At 44.7% G+C, this 16,833-nt stretch overlaps 1 long non-coding RNA gene across 3 annotated transcripts in view; it reads right to left on the reverse strand.

Annotated features, from left to right (window-relative positions):
• LOC115098145 overlaps positions 1 to 14,258 on the reverse strand; it is a 105,259-nt gene extending 91,001 nt beyond the window's left edge. For all 3 annotated transcript variants that reach the window (XR_003858432.1, XR_003858431.1, XR_003858433.1), the window contains exon 1: positions 14,024 to 14,258. This is a non-coding gene — a long non-coding RNA (uncharacterized LOC115098145). The remainder of the gene's footprint in view (positions 1 to 14,023) is intronic.
• Between the last annotated feature and the right edge of the window lie 2,575 nt (positions 14,259 to 16,833).

Consider the following 16,833-nt stretch of genomic DNA (forward strand, 5'->3'; position numbering starts at 1 on the left):
ATTCCTAGCCCAAGGACCAGACTATGGGCTCAGGAAATAAATCCAGATTTCCCATGTGGCAGCATGCAAGTCTACAAGTGAGCCACTGGGTCAGACCATAAAACAGATTTTAATGAATATTTTGTCTGGGGCTGGCCCCGTGGCTCAGTGGCAGTGCAGATGGTATGGATTTGATTGCCAGTTTGAGTCTTCCACTGTTTGGACTGGCCAGGGATGGGGCTTCTGTGGAGGAAATGTTCACAGCTTCGGGGGGGGGGGGGGAGGGTCACAGTCATTGCACAATCTTGATATGTAGTGGCCAGATTCAGAACCCTACGGTTTTGGAAGAAGCCCTGGTGCATGGACCCCAGCCAGCAACTGTCATTGCAATAAGTGGACTAAAGTTAAGTTATGATTTCACTAAAGTAAGTTGAGAGGAGTTCTGATTGAATTAGAAGCACAAAGAAGCAGTAAGAACGGGGACTTCCGATGATGATGTCACCGCGACTGGCAGAGAAAACTTGAGCTCTGCGGTCCCCCGCGGGTCCCTCCCCCCGATAACCCTCGGATTGACGGCACTTTGAACAGCCTTTGCCTCGGGGACCTTAGGAAATTGATGGGGCCCCGAGGCTGTCGATATTAAGTTTGAGGGTGCTGGCTGCAGATGGATTTGGTCCGGGAGCGGAGCTGCTGCGGCGCGGCCAAGATGGCGGCCGCCATGCTGCACGGCTTGCTCGATTAGCAGCCGAAACAACGTGGCCCAGCAGTGTTTTCGCAGAAGAGACCCCAAAAATGCCTTCCGGAGGGTCAGAGGACCTGTCAGTGTGTCTGGGGGACCAGTGACTTGCAGGGACAGCTGCTGGACCAAGAGGGCTCTGTGACCACGAGGTATGGTGGCTGAGCCTGCTGGGGAGCGCAGGCTGGATCTGGATCTCTGAGACTGCCTTTATTGTTTAACACTCCGGGCGCTGTTACCTCCTGGGCCCTTCCTCCTCTTCTTTTTTCTGGTGTGGAGTATGGTTGGACTGAATTATTTCATGTTCCCTGGAGGTTCTCTGCCCTGCCCCGGTTTGCGGCCCGGCCTCGACTGCTATTACTCCAACGGTGGTGGCTGTCCAGTTTCACTGTCATATCCCGCTAGTTACGTGGAATTCTCTCTCTCAGATATCTCCTACTACACTCCTGGAATTCACTGTTGCCTGTTATTGAATACTTGGAACTCTCTTTCTCAGACGTCTCATACTGCACTCCCAGATTTCACTGTGACATACTGCTGGCTACTTGGCATTCTCTTCCTCAGATATCTCCTGCTGCATTCCCAACACTCGCTGTTACCTGTTATTGACTACTTGGAACTCTTTTTCTCAGACATCTCATACTGTATTCCCAGACTTCACTGTGACATTCCGCTGGCTACTTGGAATTCTCTTTCTCAGACATCTCATTAGTGTACGTTCCGCACCTGGTGGTTGTACTGCTGCCCAGGGGTCTCTCTACTGGTCGGAGGGGGGGTGATGCGACAGAGGAGTGAGCGGAAGAGTGTCGTCTGCTGGTCCCGCACCCCAGTTGCTACGATGGCGGAGGCCCCTGTAGGTGCCAAGGTTCTTGACTTGCTGTCTGCAGAGGCTCTTCTTCAAATCTCTCAAAGTGTCACAGCAGCCCTAGACCTCCGCCTCACTAAAATACAGGCATCCATGGACGACATCAAATCAGCCTTGGAAGGTCAGACGAAACGGCTGGATGAAGTGGAACATGTCCTGTCCGCCCATGGGGAGCGGTTGGGTGAGTCGGAGCATAATATGGTAGCGCTACAAGCCACCCAACGAGACTTGTTGGCAAAAATTGAGGATTTAGAAGACAGAAGTCGGAGGAATAACATATGTATCATCGGGATCCCTGAGTCAGTCAAGGACAGTGGGTTATCAGAATTTGTGGAAGATTGGCTGCCGAGGCAGTTGGGCCTGGAGTTTTCCACGGTACCAATGGTTTGTGAGCGGGTTCATCACATTGGTATATTGCGAGAGGGAGCGGTTAGGCCCAGACCGGTGGTAGCAAAAATCCTGAACTGAACGCATAAAACACAGATCATGCGGGCTTCCAGACAACAGGCATCTATGGAATTCCAGGGCCATAAGATACTTCTTTTCAATGATTTCTCAGCGACGACAGCACAGCGAAAGAGTATGTCTCTGGCGTGTACTGAGTTACATAAGAGGGGCATCAAATTTGGGCTCCTTTATCCAGCCAAGCTGCGTGCCTTCCACGATAACAAAGTTCTCCTCTTCACCTCTAGGGATGCTGCGAACCAGTTTATAGCTACCTTGCCTGCTGCAGGGGGAGAATAACAGCTAGTCATCGTAGAGGCGCCTTCTTCGTTATCTTCGAAGGGGTGGTTTGTTGATGACTCTGGTTCCTGTTTATGAATCTTTCCCTGCATTGGCTGATCAAAGGGACGAATCTTAAGTTTTGATCACGGGAAATTGTTCTGGCCTGACTTTGCCATGATACCCATGGCGTTGAAGTGAAGCTGGAGTGTTGGGGTCCTCTGGTCTGGGGGTCCGCGGGGCTCCATAATGATCCCAAAGTGCTGTTGATCTAGTTTGACAGTTTGAAAATGTTCAGTAGTTGTGTCGGGGGGGGGGGGGGGGCGTGGGGGGTCTAGAGGGGAGTTCCTCTCTCCATTGCTCCAGAGGTGGAGGGGGGGGGGGAGTGGCTGTGAGCCTCTTGGGGCAAGTGATTGTGTTGTGGGTTCTGTGGGTAAGTGGGTTGATATGGATATGGCATGTTTGGTATGAATGTTGTGTTAGGGGTGAGAAGTTAGGTTTGTTGGGGTCGGGGTGGGGGAGGGTGGAAACCCTGGGTGACATTCCTCTCAAGATGGTACTAAGGCAGTTTTTTATGGCTAATGGCCTATGTCCTTTGCTGTTTTTTCCCTTTGATCCCGGTGGCTTAGGCTGGGGAGCCTCAGGATCCCTTATTGTCGCAACCAATTCGGTGCATCCTCTTGGTGATGCTCGTTAAGTAACCCTTGTTATGGCCACGGTAAAATGCACATCTCTTAATGTAGATGGCATACACTCCCCTATCAAACGGAAGAAACTATTAATGGCTTTCAAACGCATGGGGTCGCAGGTTGTGTTTCTTCAAGAGACCCAATTGTCAGCGAGTAAATATTCCAAGCTACAGAGAGAATGGGTGGGGCAGTGTTTTTTCTCCTCGTACTCATCCCAAAAGCGAGGGGTGGCTATATTAATTCATAAACAACTGCCTTTTCAATCAGAAAGAGTATGGAAAGACCCTGAGGGTCGCTATGTTATAGTCCAAGGATTGTGTAACCAGCAAAGAGTGGCCTTATGTAACGTATATGCTCCTAACGTATATCAGCATGCATTTTTTACTTGTCTCCTGGGGATCTTAGGTGAACTTACGGAATGTGCATTGCTGGTAGGAGGGGACTTTAATATGGTAGCCAATAAGTTGGAAAACTGCAAACCTACTAAACCCATAGAACCTAATGATATGCATAAAGGTCCCAACTTTTTATGCCAGGAACTGCGCCTGCTGGACATATGGAGGGCATTGCACCCGGGAGAACAGGACTACACATTTTTTTCTCATCCTCACGGGTCTTATTCCCGTTTGGACTACTTTTTGATTTCGGAGTTCCTGTTCCCCAGGGTGACAACCGCTACCATAGGCACGTTTGCCCTATCGGATCATACGCCAGTCTCTGTCACGGTGTCATTTGGGTGCTTGCCTAGAGCTCCTTTTTCTTGGCGCATGTCTCCGGGCTTGTTTTTGGATAAGGAGTTCTCCCACTTCCTTACAGACCGCTGGGAAGATTATATGCTTCATAATAACACACCTGGTATTATGCCACGGGTTTTGTGGGAGGCCGGAAAGGTAGTTATGCGGGGCCACATTATAGCCTATGTTGCTACCCAGAATAAGAAACGTAACGCTGAGATTCTTAAGCTAACAGAGGAACTGAAACAAGCGCAAATCAGGCATATTAACACAATGTCGGAGCTTAGCAAACGTGAAGTAGAGGAATTGAGGAAATACTGCAAGCGCTATTGTTCCAACGAGCATCCAAATCTATGAGATATTATAAATATCAGTTGTACAGATATGGTAATCGGCCTAGTAAAATGTTGGCTAGTTTGGTTAGAGCACGGGGCCCCAAATCTCTTATCACTAGTATTAAAGATAGAAATGGGACCAGCCAGACAACCTCTACAGCCATTACAGCCCGTTTCCTTGACTATTACAGCGGGCTTTATGGGAAAAAGGCTAGTCATCTCCCCTCCAGAGAGTCTTTCTTTTCTAGCTTTCCTTGGCCAAAGATCACTGAGGCGCAGCTCCTTTCGTTAAATATGCCTATAACTGATTCTGAAATCCATGCCATTATACATGGCCTTAAATTGGGAAAGGCGGCTGGCCCAGATGGCCTCGGGCCAGAGTTCTATAAGATTTTTAAATTTCCCATTTTGCCAGCGCTGCGACCATATTATAATGGTTTAGTTCAGGGGACCCCAGTTACACCCATGGAAAATCAATCCACTATCGTGTTACTCCCTAAACCTGGGAAAGATTCGCAAGAAGTGGGCTCATATAGGCCCATATCTCTCATCAGTGGGGATTTAAAATACTGGCGGCAGTGCTGGCGGCCAGATTAAGTCTTCTTTTGCCGTCTGTGATTCATAGCGACCAAACAGGCTTTATTAAAGGGCGCCAGGGCGTTAAAAATGTGAGGCGCCTGATTGGCCTTTTAAATTTTCATCCTCGGACTGAGGCCCTGGTGTTGAGCTTGGATGCCGAGAAAGCCTTTGATTCCCTTTCATGGGACTATTTGTTTTGGGCTCTACAAGAATATGGAATATTGGGCGCCTTTCTATCTTGGCTGCAGGCACTGTATGCTAGTCCCAGTGCCCGGTTACTTATCAATGGTACCTTGTCGGAATCTTTCCCTATTTTATGTGGGGTGCGTCAGGGATGCCCCTTGTCTCCTTTGTATTTGTATTAGCCATAGAGCCTCTGGCTATCAAGTTACGATTGGAGGATGGTTTCCAGGGCATCCACATCGGCCGTCATCAGCTGAAATTAGCACTGTTCGCTGATGATATCCTGCTGTTTGTGGGGCAACCCCAGACTAGCATCCCTGTTATTATTCAATGTTTTCATGTTTTTCAATCCATTACAGGCCTGACTATTAATTTTTCCAAATCGGAGGCACTTGTCCTGGACCCCGGAGTGCAACACATTTGGCCGGGAGGGTTCCCGTTTACGTAGGCTCAAAATAAAATGAAATACTTGGGGGTTTGGATCTCCCGAGATCCTCTTGATCTTTATGCCCTGAATATAACAAACACATTAGCAGAATTGGATGCTCAACTCAAAGCTTGGCGCACTTTACCTCTTTCCCTTTTTGGCAGAAGCGCCCTCCTTAAGATGGTGCTCAAGCCTAAGCTGCTTTATAAATTGCATATGTTGCCCTGCTGGCTTACAAACAGAGATATACGGTGGTTGCAGTCTTCCTTTCAAAAATTTCTGTGGGCAAGGAAGAAAGCGAGGTTACGCTATCAGGTGTTGATGTCTCAGAGGGGAGGGGGGCCTTGGCCTACCGGATGTTCGGTTATACAACGTTGCCTGCCAACTCAGATATGTGGGGGAATGGCTCCTTGATGAGTATGCATATTGTGAAGATGGCCTGGTTATTAGTATGGTCGCCCCATGGTCCCCTTTGTACCTGATCCTGGCCAGCCCTGCGGCTTATCGGACCTTAACTATCCCCCGCAGTTTGGTGCAGCCATGTCGTCAGGCTTGGCGCTGGTTGTGGTCACTAGGGGGAGTGGCTGGACTTCCATCTCTCTTCATGGCCTTAATGGGTAACCTGGATTTTCCCCCAGGCCGCATCAACCATTTTCTTTTTGATGCCTGGCTGCAGAAAGGTTTGGCATTCATTTTTCACTTTTATGTTAATGACTCGCCAACAGTACATGATTTCGCATCTTTGGCCAGAGACTATGATTTACCAGCCAAACATTTTTATGCATACTTGCAAACCCGTCATTACCTCCAATCCTTTCACTGCACTGAGGAGTCCTTCCGTCAGGAGTCAGCTTTCACACAACGTTTCTTTGATGGGGCCCTAAAATGTAACACTATTAAAGGCTGGTGTGAGTTTGGCAGAACCTATTGTTCTATGCCGCATGTGGCTTCTTTAGCCCGGTACTGGACCGAGGCGTGGGCCATGACTATCACTACTCCATACTTGCTTTCATGTTTCAAGCTTATGCCCAAAAGCCAACCGGACCTCTCTCTTCAAGAGCTACAATTCAAGCTTTTGAATCACATTTTTTGCGACGATGTTCGCCGCTGCCAGATGGGGAAGTTACCCTCCCCTAAATGTATTAAATGTCATCAAGCGACGGGTACTTTGGCACATAGGTTGTTTACTTGCCCTGTTCTAAAAGCATTTCGGACGAAGGTGCTTGCAGTAGTTGCCCAATGCATGGGCTCCTCTATTGGTTGGACGGGCAAGTTACTTCTTTCGGGATTAAGGGGTGCTCTCCCTTCTTATAAGTTGTCGGATAAATTTGGGCATACTGCAATATTGCTGGCATGCTGAACGATCTTAGCTGATTGGATAACACCAGACACGCCGCCTAATCTGCGGGCTTGGTTTGGACGACTGGCCTTTTCAATGCAAATGGAGCGGCTGGTCGCCCTGAATAATGAGAAGGAACGGGACTTGATCTACCAGTCTTGTTGGTCTACTTGTTATGCCCTTTTGCCGTTGGATCTCCAATCCACTTTAGCTGCCTCTGGATATCATTCTTCCTGGAAGTGAGTGGAACTCTAGCAACTCCTGGACGGCCGGCTGCCTGGACACTTGCCCTGAGTTCACTGTAAGATATGATGGGGATTGAACTTGGTTCAGGCATTTGAAATCTATTTTCAACAAATGTTTGGCAATGTTTATTATGGAGGGGTTGTCTCCCAGGGACGGGGTGGGGTGGGGGTGGTGAGTGGTGTGAGGAATGTCTGTGGTTGTCTGTGATGTGACTGGACGGTGGGTTATGGTTGAATTTAATTTGTTTAGCTTGGTCCGAAGGACCTTAAAAGGAGAGTACACGGGGTTTTGTTACAGTCGACTTTGTTATGTTGGGAGATTGCTCTGATATTGAACCATGGTGTTACTATTGGACTCCCACTGTACTTCCTTTTCCCCGAAGTCTGGTTTTGATTATCCCTGTGTTGCTCTTTAATAAAAATTATTTTGACAAAAAAAAAAAGAAGCACAAAGAAGCAGGAGGAAACTGCTGGATTAAAAAAAAATGTATTTGCCCTCTTACCCTGACGCACCATGCGTGCCCATCCAGTGTATTTCTGTGGAATGGTAAGTATAAGCGCATAATGCAGAGAGTAAGCTGTGCAGGGGAGTTGTAGCTTTAATTTAGTATGAGCTGAGCTGGAACAAAAAAAATTAGAAGTCAGCAATGATGGCCCATATAGCAGCTTTTCCATAGAAGACTGTTGTAGCCAGTGCTGTGAGATGACAGCCCATAGCTCGTCTTTCCCATGGGTTACAGCTGTAGAAGGGATTACCAGATGGTGGCTCATTCCACAGATTTCCTATGGTGACAGCTGAAGTGAGTGTTGCAAAACGATGGCCGGTAGCATTGGCTTTCCCAGGAGTGACAGCTATAGCAGGTATTATGAGAGGATGACCCATGCTGCATCCTTCCCACAGGTGACAGCTGTAGTGGGTGTTGTGAGATGATGGCCCATACCATGGCCTTCCCGCAGGTGCCAGCTCTAGTGGTAGCTATCAGATGATGGCCTGTACCACAGAATTCTCACAAATGACAGCTGTAGTGGGTATTTCACAATTGCAGGTTTGAACAGCCCAGAGGCAGATGAATATTAACTGGGTCTCTACATGGTCACATGTTCTGTGTTTACTTGAATGTACTCACTGACATGGATCATCTCATTACAAATGATTCTTTGCATTAATGAAAGCTATCTGCCTGAATCCTTAGCAGCCTCTGGAGCTATTTGCCATTCAAGCAAACTGCTAAAGGTAGAACCATACAGAGTGACTATGCATATACTTCGAGGATGAGATCAGTGAGATCATCTACATTTCTACATTTATGGGACAAGTATTTATTTATCTATTTATTTGAGATTACTTCTATCCCATGCTTTCCAAGGTTCAGGGCGGGTTACATGAGAGAATATGCATAATGTAAAACGAGAAACAAAAGATGACATTTTACAATTTAAAAGAAATTTCGTAATTAAAGTCAACAACACTCTCTGCTAAGGGTAAATTAATTTCCAGCTTGGAAAGTCTGAGTAAATAGATACGTTTTTTTTTGCTTTCTTGAATTCCTTGTGACATGATATAGTGTGTATTTCTAGCAGGACTGAATTTCAAGTTTTGGACTTGCAATGGAGAAAGCCCTTTTCCGTACTATTGCTAGTCTGGCATGTTTAGCAGCTGGAGTGTTGAGGAGAAATTTATTAGCTGATCTGAGATTTTGTGTAGGTGTATACAAGTGTAGACTTGGCATTATTCCCCAGTGAGAGTGGTCAAATGGTGCCCAGACCGCTCACCTAATTGCTGGCGACAGTGTTCCCAGAGAGGTACCTATTGGCATATGTGGTGGCAATGTCCTAAGCTGCAGGGGTTTTGGAGTGCTTGTCAAGGATTGGTGGATAAAGTGTGGGGAGTTCAGGTTCCCTTACAAGCGGAGTTCTGATTACTCGGACTCCCCTATCCAGATCTAGATGATGAAAAACAAAAAATGTTTTATTATCTTACTACTGCTGTCAGACTAGTGATCGCCGCTCAGTGGAAATGTACGAACCCACCCACACTCACGCAGCTCTACGGCAAATTAAGACAAATACATTATATGGAGAAATTAACCGCCCATAGGCAGGATACCATACGCAAATTTTATAGGATGTGGACACCGCTGATTCAATACATAGCACAGATGGAATAGCGTAACTGATAGTATGAGGAGGTTCTGAGAAATGGCAAGGGGAGGGGGGAAGAGGGGGGTAGAGGGGGATTACTAGGGAAGAGTGGGAAATGGCAATTCTATATATGGATATCTGTTCACCTGAGGAAAAGATATTGCACTGGAAATGTTATGTATTTTATACTTAGGAGGCAACACAAAAGTTCTGTATTGGCCTATATGTTTGTACTGCTATTCTCATCTCTATTTAATATACTGTTTCTAAGCTTTACATTATACTTTATAATAAAAAATGTTAAATATAAAAAAAATAAAAGTGTAGACTTGAGTGGACCCAGGGACTAGTGACATTATGAAGGAGGTTATGTACCAGAGCTAGGACTGTATTTGTTATTCGTGATTTGACTGGTAGCCAATGTAGGGACTCTGAGATAGGTGTAGTATGTTTATGTGTTTGTATATTAATAAGGAATCTAGCATTTTGTGCTAATTGCAATGATCTAAGTGAGTTCTGAGGAAAGCCAATAAAGAGGAAATTATAGTAGTCAATAGAGGTTAGCACTAAGTCCTGTACGGAAATCATTGTAAGACTGAACAATGTGGAAAAGGCTTTGATTATTGGGGTTGTGCCCCCATAAACAGGTTCACACTGAAGCTCTGCTCTGCCTACTCTGGTTGAGATGAACTTGGCATGGGTTTCATCAGCCCATTATAGTAAGGGCTGGCTAGCAAGAGATGTCTGTGATTAGCCTACATGCAAAGACAATAGATGTGGCTCATCCTTCAGTATGGTGGGAATATAAGCAGCCATGCCTCAGTTCATGCTTTCATAGAACATAAAGTGTAATACTTGTGAGAACAAATCCCATTTTCCCCTGCAGTCACCACAAGAAAATACCTAGTAGCAACAATACCCAAGACTGTGTGTCCATGAGTATTCAGGAATGTCACCACTGGAACTCTTCAAAAGAAAATCAGCAAGCATGAATGGGGGATGAAACAAATGGAACATCTAGGATTTGTTTAATTTGTGGGACCCTCCATTCATTTCAGGGGCCCCACAAATGAAAGAGTCCCATTCATTTTGGAATGCACATTAATTTTAAACGAATGGGCATCCTTACTGCATTCCAGCCCTGCTGCATTCTTGATTCTGCTCCAATCTCCTAATGGGATCCAACCGTACCTGAATCTTCCCATACTCTTGAGTACTTCTGCAGCAGGCAACCTGACAACATTCCAGTATCAATTATAAATTTCATTTCCTGACTGCAAGTAGAGAGTTGCACTAGGCCGGCCGCGGGCTCGTCCTGCAGTTGGCCACCCCTCACCTCTGGCCTGGATGGAGCAGGAACTGCCGACACTGCGAAGGCTCTGAAGACATGGCAGGCCACTGCACAGTCCAAGCTATGCTGCGCTGGGGAAGCCGCTCTGAGCACACGCGCAACTTCTCTGCATTTAAAGGACCTGCAGCGGGAACGCCACCACTGCACCTGCCGATGACATCACCATGCTTTCATATTTAAGGGCAGCCTGGACCAGCCTCAGGCTCCTTGGCAACAGGTCGACTCCAGGAAGTATTTAGTTGCCTCACTGTTCCTGCTTCTGCCTTGTTTCTACGGTCCATCCTTGTCTCCTGGTTCCTGCTGTTTTTCCTTCTTGCCTCATCTACCCCTCATCTTGGATTGATTCTTTAGCTGACCTTGGACCTCCACTTCGACTCTGCTGTCTGCTGCCTGTTATGACCACAGTTTGTTCTTGACTCTGCTGTCTGCCGCCTGCCACAACCACGGTTTGTCCTTGACTCTGTTGCCTGCCACCTGCCCCAACTACCTTCTATCTTCGACTCTGCTGTCTGCTGCCTGACCTGACCTTGGCCCGTACTGTTTTCTTCTTCAGCTGACCGCCCTTCCTCGACAGAGTCTTCATCTACCAGAGGCCTGTGCCTAAGTCCAGCCAGCCCCGGCACCCAACCAATATCCAACCCGGGGAACGTTGGTTGGTATTGGTGAAGTTCCTGTTGGGCCTCTGCTCCAGCCAGCTTCGCCTGCTGAAAATGATGGCCTGCAGGGCTCCTTCCTGCAGGTGGCGTCAACTTCACCTCGGTCCAAGGGTCCACACGAACAACATAGAGTACATGAATCACTCATTCCAATTCCAATTTATTTCTTGATGAATTGCATTTCTTATAAATAAATCAAAGCTATGTATATTATAATAGTAATAATTATACAGAATAAAATATAAACATTATAAAATAAATGTAAAAACAGATAAAACCAAAAGAGAAAAAAATATTAGTTAAATAAACCAGGAAACATGGAAGGACAGACTATATAATATAATCCTAAAACAAAAGTAGACAAATACTTCAGGAAAAATACAATCAAATAAAACAGATTTAGTATACAAACAAATTCAAACAGAATAGCACTAATTATAACAATAGCCATTTGAAATAAAACAGGTTTAAAAAGTCAGCGAAGGCACTGGAAAAAAGAAAAGCTTTAAAAGCCTTCCTAAATTTCAAGTAGTCTTTCTCACAATGTAATTGTAGTGGCAGAGTGTTCAAAAAACTAGGTGCCAGCCAAGAAAAACAAATCTACCGTGTACAGTGTAACTTGATTTATCATGGATGGGTTGGGAGAGTCAGAAGTTCTTGATGTGAAGATCAAAGTGTAGATGATGGATATTAAGGTGCTATAATTAGAACGGGGTTCTGAATTGGAAGGCCTTAAAAGTCAAAGTTTCTATTGTGGACTGTACACAGAAAGAAACAGAAAACCAATGAAGGTTATACAGAAGAGGAGGTACATGATCAAATTTTCTTTTATTGAAGATTACCTTAGTAGCTGCATTCTGAACAGTTTGTAATTGCCTGATTTTGTTAGATGTTAGGCTATGAAATAAGGAATTACAATAATCAATTCTGCTAAATATCAAAATGTGAGTTTAAAGTTTCAAGTCTCTGGCATCTAAAAAATGGTTGGAGCTGTCTAATGAAGAAATATGATTTCTGTAAGATTAGAAACATGAGTGTAATATTCCCTTGACCACTTATTTCGCAGGGCATTCCTGGATCCAGGACTGACCTGGTGGGAGGTTACTTAGGGCAAACTCCATCGGGCCTCGTGTTCTTGGCACCTGATGCCTCCACCTGGGAAAGGAGGTGTCAATAACATAGTAGCATAGTAATGACGGCAGAAAAAGACCAAAATGGTCCATTTAGTCTGCCCAACAAGCTTCCCAAGGTAGTAACTGCCGCTCCATGCAGGTTACCCCCATGTTTCTCTTAAGAGTAGTAACTGCTGCTCTGTGCCAGTTTAGCTTTTTTATTTATTCCCATCCTCTAGCCTTTTAGGGATCCACAGTGTTTATTACATGCACCTTTGAAATCTTTCACAGTTTTAGTCTTCACCACTTCCTCCGGAAGAGCGTTCCAGGCATCCACCACCCTCTCAGTGAAGAAATATTTCCTGACATTGGTTCTAAGTCTTCCTCCCTGGGGTTTAAAATCGTGACCCCTAGTTCCACTAAATTGTTTCCAATGGAAAAGGTTTGTTGATGACCATGGATCATTAAAACCTTTTAAGTATCTGAAGGTCTGTATCATATCACCCCTGCTCCTCCTCTCCTCCAGGGTATAGATGGAATTTCCCTCCCTTCACTCCAGGAATAGAAACAGGACTGCAAATAAGGCTAACAAGACTATATACATTTCTAATAGGATATCAAACAGCACACTTATCTAGTCATGGTTATTAGTCTCAGGCCATGCAACTACATTTCTACAAGATAGCAACAACATTTAATATTTGGCCATTTGGAGTTGTTGTTCCCCACAGTGTGCCACCATATAGAATAGGCAGGACCTCTTGTGTTCCTACTTCATCAATTACTATTATTACCCTACCCTCCTCTTTTCCAAGTCTCACCCATGTGAAAAGATTCAACTGGATCAGTGGGCATTGCTGGTCAGGGGGGAAGGGTCCATTGTGTCTAAACTGCTGCCATCTCCTCTGCCCCACTTCTACCCCACTGACAGGTCCATGCCCTCCTTGGAGAACTTGACTCCTCCTCCTGGTCTACGCCCTCTTGAGGCACCCAATTCCATCTCCTGGTCCACGCCTTCTTGGGATACCCAGCTTCACCTTAGCCCACATCCTCCTGGGAGACCCAACTCTATGTCTGCTGCTGGGGTCCCCGCCCTCCTGGGGGACCCAATTCTACCTCCCAATCCACCGCTGTCCTTAGGCTTCTCTTCCTTGGTGGGACAGTTTTGCTTTGCTTGGGTTTACAGCTCCACTAGACTTGTACCTTAGTGATTCAGGCTCTTATCAATCTTGGCTTTCAATGATTCCAGCTCATGGCCAGTCATTTGCTATTATCAAGCCTGAAGGAATCACCTCTTCTCAGCAAAATGGCTGAGACCCAGGCAGAATTATGGAAAAAGAATATGTATAAGCCATTCTATCCTGCCTGGCCCTTTTTTTTCTGCACTGAGAACTAAGTACCCAAAGGTTCTGACTCCCCTTGTTACTCCGGGTGAGAGTCTATTTGTTTGAGAGTACTGTTTTTCAGTAAATTTCTCTCACAAATCCCCTCTCTCGGTAAGAATTCTATAATTTAAAACTTTTTCAAGTGCTATAACTTAGGATTTTGCCATCCTTTGTTTTAAAGTCATGTTTCACTGTAAGTTATCAGCAGTAGTCAAGAGGGCTATGACATGCGAATCCCCTACCTGAATCTCTGACTCATCTATTCAATGGTCACTCAAGCATCTTCACAGTAAGAGGTCTGGCAACCTTTTCAATCTTGTTCTGGCTTTCTTGGTCTGGTGGCTCCTGCCTCATAGCTGCATTGCCCTTTTTTTCTCTTCTTCAGTTCACTTTACGGGTAGCATGCTCATTCTCCCCATCTCCCTTGGGGGGGGGGGGGGTTCATAGTGGAGAAACCAAATGCAGAATCAAGAGTCATACCTAAGTAGGATGGGACACCCCCCCCCCCCCCCCCCATACGAGGAATGGGAAAAAAAATCTGACCTTTGTCGTCTCACAAACATAGCTTCTGTCTTGGCAGGATTCACTTTGAGGTTACATTCCACAGTAAATTCCAAGTAATAAAACCTGAACAACAGCCTCTCCTCTCCTTTCCCATTTCCCAACAGTTAAGTAATCCCCAACTCGGGTGAACTTCAGGAAGTTGCAGGGCTCACATGTAATACTGGAGTTATGTTTGTCACTTCCTTTCTCTCTTTTTCTTGCCGCAGATGTTGAATTCTCTTAGGGAGGGTGAAAGGGAAGGATAACATCCAACGCTCTTAGCATTCTATTTTTATCTTCTAAGCACAATAGACAGGCATGGACTTGTGCCTCTGTTCCCACATAAAACTGCACTGAGATCATTTCTTATTATGAACAGGTTTGTACTTTACACAAGCCTCTTTGGTAAAATCCTTATGGCAATTTAAAAGTACCGGTAGTAAATTTGTTAATCTGTGATCCCTGGATCTACGCCTCAATGGTCCTTTCTTTATCCTTGAATAAAATTTCAAGCCTCCCTGTGTAAAACTGTACCTTGAGAACACCTCTTCAGCTGTTTGCGAGCATCCCGAGTGGTAGCTCAGGTTCTCTACTCTCACCAGGTAGATAGCACAGGTTGGGTATTCACTCCTTCTTCACCAACTGCTGGACTGGCAATGGAATCCCTTAGGCTAGGGGACATCAAAATGACCGAGATAACGTCTTTCCTTACTCCTGTCTCTGGATAGGAAGGGTGGTCAAAAACGTCCAACAAAAACTACACAGAATAAATAACTGCAAAAATCTCTGGAGATGTGCAGCCAACTGCTGGGGGTGAGCTGGAACTTAATCAGTGTGCTGCAGCAGTCAAAAAAGCAAACAGAATGTTAGGAATTATTAGGAAGAGAATGGTTAACAAAATGGAAAATGTCATAATGCCTCTGTATCGCTCCATGGTGAGACCGCACCTTGAATACTGTGTACAATTTGGGTCACCGTGGCTCAAAAATGATATAATTGCAATGGAGAAGGTACAGAGAAGGGCAACCAAAATGATAAAGGGGATGGAACAGCTCCCCTGTGAAGGAAGGCTGAAGAGGTTGGGGCTGTTCAGCTTGGAGAAGAGACGGCTGAGGGGGGATATAATAGAGGTGTTTAAGATCATGAGAGGTCTAGAACGTGTAGATGGGAATCTGTTATTTACATTTTCAGATAATAGAAGGATTAGGGGGCACATTTAAGACTAATCGGAGAAAATTCTTTTTCACTCAATGCACAATAAAGCTCTGGAATTTGTTGCCAGAGGATGTGGTTAGTGCAGTTATTGTAGCTGGGTTTAAAAACAGTTTGGATAAGTTATTGGAGGAGAAGTCCATTAACTTCTACTAATCAAGTAGACTTAAGAAAATAGCCACTGCTATTACTAGCATCAGTAGCATTGGATCTTCTTGGTGTTTGGGTAATTGCCAGGTTCTTGTGGCCTGGTTTGGCCTCTGTTGGAAACAGGATGCTGAGCTTGATGGACCCTTGGTCTGACCCAGCATGGCAATTTCTTATGTTCTTATCTCTTCTTTCTAAGATTCTTCTTCCAGGGCTTTGGGCCTGTATTTTACAAGCTTAAGAGAACTGAAAGGGTAAGCTCCTGCGCTCTCTGATCAATACTAAAAATTCACACAGACACTATTAAAAAAAAACAAAACCTGAGACCCTAAATTTAGACTCCTAGGTTAGGTACCTAAGTTAGAAACTGATTTTCAAACAAGCTTAGATTCCTACGTTTTCAGCGGAAATTTCACCTAAATTAAAAGGAGGATCCTAAATGTAGGCCTGCTATTTATTAGCCTAGATTTAAGAGCCTGTTATGTGCCTAGTGCTGAAAATCATTGCTAAGATCTTTACTTTGTTTCCTGTATTAACTCCACCCCATAGCCTTCCCCTTTTTGGTTCCTACCCTGCCTCTTTCTATGCGACTAAATTTTATCCAGATAAAATTATGCTTGTTGGTGGGATAGTATAATCACACACGGGTTATAAACAACTAAATTACCTCTTAGTGACAAACACTATGTAGATACCACACAAAGAGGATCAATATAAATAATCAATTTATTTGATATATAATGTTCACCTATCTAACAATAAAATCTAACTAACCCACTCATTCATCTCACACATACCCCATATAAAAACATAATGTTCATCAATAAACATGGAAAATCTGTCATATACAGAATATGCAAAACATCAATACAATTTTTGTAATGACATAAATTTTTTACCATTTATACAGTTATATTTCTGCAGATTTCGAAATATGATTAAAGTGCAATCTGTATTTAAAGGGCAATTGTCCGCTTTTTTCAAACATGGTGTGATGTCATTTCCGGGTGATGTGTTCTTAGAAAGACCTTCGGAGAAGAAGTTATTGAACAACATATGATGATATTGTGGGTTGAAGCGTTTCGTCTACAGATGGAGTATCATGAATATATCTGAAATGACCAATTGAGTGAAGTGATTTATATACATCAGGAAGCATTTTTGAAGATATGAAGTCCCGAATGGGGCAGAGTTTGAGAGATTTATGAGCTATAATATAATTCTTCCGTATGAAGATTGTCAACGCGTGGATGAGAGTTCTAAATGCACCCGTTGTGATATAGGTTATATTGGTGTTATAGTTCATCCCTGAGGAAGCCTTTGAGAGATGTCGGACGAAACAAAGATCTTTGTAGGATCATTTGTGAACTAACATCGTTATACTGTCATGGGATCATTGGTGAATCAACATTGTTATACTGTTATGTTGTTTAATCAATAAATATAAATAT

Source organism: Rhinatrema bivittatum, chromosome 1 (genome assembly GCF_901001135.1).
Source record: "Rhinatrema bivittatum chromosome 1, aRhiBiv1.1, whole genome shotgun sequence".
Lineage (NCBI taxonomy): Eukaryota > Metazoa > Chordata > Amphibia > Gymnophiona > Rhinatrematidae > Rhinatrema > Rhinatrema bivittatum.